Below are 4,660 nucleotides of genomic sequence, written 5' to 3' on the forward strand. Positions count from 1 at the left end.
CCTTCCTTCCTTCCTTCCTTCCTTCCTTCCTTTTTCTTTCTTTCTTTCTCTTTCTTTCTTTCTTTCTTTCTTTCTTTCTTTCTTTCTTTCTTTCTTTCTTTCTTTCTTTCCCTTTCTTTCTTTCTTTCTTTCTTTCTTTCTTTCTTTCTTTCTTTCTTTCTTTCTTTCTTTCTTTCTTTCTTTCTTTCTTTCTTTCTTTCCTCTTTCATTTCTTTATTTCTTTTTTCTTTCTTCTTGTTTTTTGACACAGGGTCTCACTCTGTTGCCCAGGCTGGAATACAGTGGTGCAATCATCTTAGCTCACTGCAACATCCACCTCCTGGGCTCAAGCGATTGTCCCAGTTCAGCCTCCTGAGTAGCTGGGACTACAGGGTGCATGCCACCATATGCCGCTAATTTCTGTATTTTTTTTTTAGAGACGGGGTTTCATCATGTTGCTCAGGCTGGTCTCAAACTCCTGAGCAGGCAATTCACCAGCCTCGGCCTCCCAAAGTGTTGAGATTATAGGTGTGAGCCACTGTAGCTGGCATTTTTTGCTTTTCAAAGAAAGCATTTCCTCAGAATTTTCTTAGGTGTACTGAAATATCCAAGAGAATACCTAGACAACATACCTTCTAATTCAATGACGTATTAAATGCTCACTGGCAAGTGGGTGATTCACTTCTGCTTTGTTTTTTAATTGAGGTAAAATTCATGTAACATAAAATTAATCATTTTAATATGAATGATTCAGCCAACTGGCATCAAAGCCATACTCAATGTAATTTGGTTTCATTGATCTGGACAGATAATGAAGAAAATGAACAATGTTTAGTCACCCCCAGAGTATTCGGGGCTATAGTGGAGTAACAAAAACTGGACAATAGTGATATTTAGTACATTTGCAATGTTGTGCAATCATCACCTTTATCTAGTTCCAAAACATTCTCACCGCCTCCAAACGAAATCCATCTATTAAGCAGGTCTTCCTGCTTCTTCCCTTTCCCCAGGCCCTGGCGAACACCAGGCTGTGTTCTGTCCCTATGAATTAACTCATCCTGGTTATTTCCTATAAATAGGATCATACGATATGTGATTTGTGTCTAGCTTCTTTCACTTAGCATACTTTCTTCGAGTTCATCCATGCTGCAGTATACATCCTTGGTTCGTCCCTTTTTTGGCTAATACTCCATTGCATGAGTGTACCACATTTTCTGTTTCTATCCACCCATTGATGAACATTTGGGTTGTTTCCACCTTCTGGCTATTGTGACTAGTGCTGTCATAAACATGTGTGCACATGTGTGTGTTTGAATACCTGTTTTCAATTCTCTGGGGTAAATACCTAGGTGTGGAATTATACAATCACATAGTAGTTATGTGTTTAAATTTTTGAGTAACTGCCAAACTCTTTTCTACAACAGCTGCACCATTTTACATTCCCACCGGCAATGTGCACTTATTTTTTTACCCCAGGCTGTGGGCACTGAGGGGTGAAATGGCCCCAGCATCCAGGTGGTCAGTGTGCACATTTTTAAAACTTATAGCCATCCTGGCCAGGCACAGTGGCTCACGCCTGTAATCCCAGCACTTTGGGAGGCCGAGGTGAGCGGATCACGAGGTCAGGAGTTCGAGACCAGGCCTGAGCAACATGGTAAAACCCCGTCTCTACTAAAAATACAAAAATTGGCCAGGTGTGGTGGCACTTGCCTGTAATCCCAGCTACTCAGGAAGCTGAGGCAGGAGAATCACTTGAACCTGGGAGGTGGAGGTTGCAGCGAGCTGAGATGTTGCCATTGCACTCCAGCCTGAGTGACAGAGCAGGACTCCGTCTCAAAAGAAAAGATAAAGAAACATATATATATCCATCTTAATGAGTATAAAGTGGTATCTTTTTTTCTTTTCGTTTTGAGATGGAGTCTCACTCTGTCACCCAGGCTGGAATGCAGTGGCACCATCTCAGCTCACTGCAACCTTCGCCCCAGGTTCAAGTGATTCTCCTGCCTCAGCCTCCTGAGTGGCTGGGATTACAGGCACGCACCACCACGCCTGGCTAATTTTTGTATTTTTAGTAGAGACGGGGTTTCACCATATTGGCCAGGCTGGTCTCGAACTCCTGACCTTGTGATTCTCCCACCTCAGCCTCCCAAAGTGCTGGGATTACAGGCATGAGCCATCATGCCTGGCCTGAAGTGGTATCTTATCATTGTCTTGATATGCATCTCCTTAAAGACTAGTGAGGTTGAGCATCTTTTCCTATACTCATTGGCCACTTGTATATCTTCTTTAAAGAAATGTCTATTCAAGTCCTTTGCCCATTTTTTAATTGACTAATTCATTTCTCTTTATTTTTTATTTTATTTATTTTATGTGTATGGGTTTTTTTTTTTTTTCAGACAGAGTCTCACTCTGTTGCCCAGGCTGGAGTGCGGTGGCACGATCTTGGCTCACCGCAAACTCCACCTCCCAGGTTCAAGTAATTCTCCTGCCTCAGCCTGCCAAGCAGGCGGGATTACAGGTGCCCAGCAGCACGCCAGGATAATTTTTGTATTTTTAGTAGAGACAGGGTTTCACCATATTGGCCAGGCTGGTCTCAAACTCCTGAGTTCAGGTGATCCACCTGCCCTGGCCTTGCAAAGTGCTGGGATTTACAAGCATGAGCCACCAAGCCTGGCTGGGTAATTCATTTTCAAATTGATGTTTATCGCCTCACAAAAGCATTTCATAGTTGGCATTTTCTAACTTTTAGAGTAATGATCTGTATCTTGCCTTCATGTTAGAGCTCTGATTCTGATTCTATTCCAAAAGAAATGTTAAGAACTTTCTTCTGATATGCTTCTCTGATCACATTTCCCATAATAATAGGGCTGACATCTATTGAGTTCTTACTGTGTGCTGTGCACTCTTTGAAGTGCTTTCAGTTATTAATTCATCTAATCCTTATGACAAGCCTATGAAATACATTTCACAGAGAGAAAAACAGACACATCTTACTCCAAAGACACAGCTAGAAAATAGTGAAGTGCGGATTTACCCAATTTAGATAGGCATCAGTGTAGGTAAAATGAGAGTGGATTGAGGTAGTCCTTGGCTCAAATTTCTGCCCTGTTAATAAACTCTAAAAGGTAGTTTTCAGATCAGTTTATACTCCAGGTTCCATAAAGCTATTAGGACAGGAAGATGAATTTCTATGTCCAGAACTGAAATTCAGTCAGGAGAGCAACAAGCATGCTGAGAGTCTTACAAAATTACCTATACAGGCCAGGCGCAGTATCTCACACCTGCAATCCCAGCACTTTTGGAGGCCGAGACGGGTGGATCACGAGGTCAAAAGATCAAGACCATCCTGATCAACAGGATGTTGTATCTCTACTAAAAATATAAAAATTAGCTGGGCATGGTGGTGCATGACTGTAGTCTCAGATACTCTGGAGGTTGAGGCAGGAGAATCGCTTGAACCCAGGAGACAGAGGTTTCAGTGAGCCAAGATTGTACCACTGCACTCCAGCCTGGCAACCTGGCAAGACTCCATCTCCCAAAAAAACAAATTACCTATGCAAAAAGAAAAGAAGTGGACAAAAATAAGCACCTGTGGGGTGAAATGAGCAAGCTTCAGTGAAAAGCTATGTGTTTCTACTAATGAATGGGCTCAATGATGGAGGAGGTGTGAGGAATAGGAGTGCTAGTCTTATAAGTGCTAAGACAGAGATCTCAATCAAGAGAACCCACAGACTGTACTGTTCTCTCTCTCTCTCTCTCTCTCTCCTTCCCTCCCTTCCTACCTCCCTATCTCTATCTCTGTCTATCTATCTTTTTAATGGAGACAGGGTCTTGCTATTTTTCCCAGGCTGGTTTCAAACCCCTGGACTTAAACAATCCTCCTGCCTCAGCCTCCCAAAGTGTTGGAATTACTGGCATGAGCCACCATGCTCAGCCCCTGTTTAGTCTTTCATCAGGAAAATGGGTGAACACGCTCACAGTTTATGGATACATCACTGGATGTAAACTTAATGAAAACCAGCACACCAAAATCTGCACCGCAGGGACTTTTTGTTAAAAATAAAAGCTCACTAGTCTATTCTATATTTTGATACAGAAGCAAAAGCTGTTCTTATTACACTGAGGAAGACATTTTGGTTAACTGAATTCATTAAGCACAGCATATGCCCAAACTTCTTCCTGAAGGTATGCTAAGTGGCCTTTGATAATGCTATTGGCTCAATAAAATGCAGCAAAAAAACCTAGAAACCTTAATATGTTTTATTATAAGTGGGTCCTAAATATGAGATACAGCACATTTCCCAAAGCCTTTATTTCCCTACCCACTGCCATCTCTTTATTTACTTTACTTGAAGTCTTTTTCCCTCACTAAAAATTACTTCTAAATTTACAGCCAAAACTGAAGGATCAGGGAAAGTGTTATCAACTGGAGAGCTAAATGCCAGAAAAAAAGGGGGGGGGGTAGTTTGGAAAACAAAATTGATTTGAATCAGAGAGCAAAATTGGCAAGAATGAGACAGTAATGAACTGCCTGAAGGTACAGGTTAGATTGTGCAGTTCACAACTGATATTCAGGGGACTTTGTAAATAGCCAATCATCTACATACATGCATTAATTTTTCAACTGTCAGTTCATACAGAACATGCAGATGTTTGATCAAGATAAATAGGAGAGACCACT

Source organism: Sapajus apella, unplaced genomic scaffold (genome assembly GCF_009761245.1).
Source record: "Sapajus apella isolate SASKATOON/1434 unplaced genomic scaffold, GSC_monkey_1.0 scaffold353, whole genome shotgun sequence".
Lineage (NCBI taxonomy): Eukaryota > Metazoa > Chordata > Mammalia > Primates > Cebidae > Sapajus > Sapajus apella.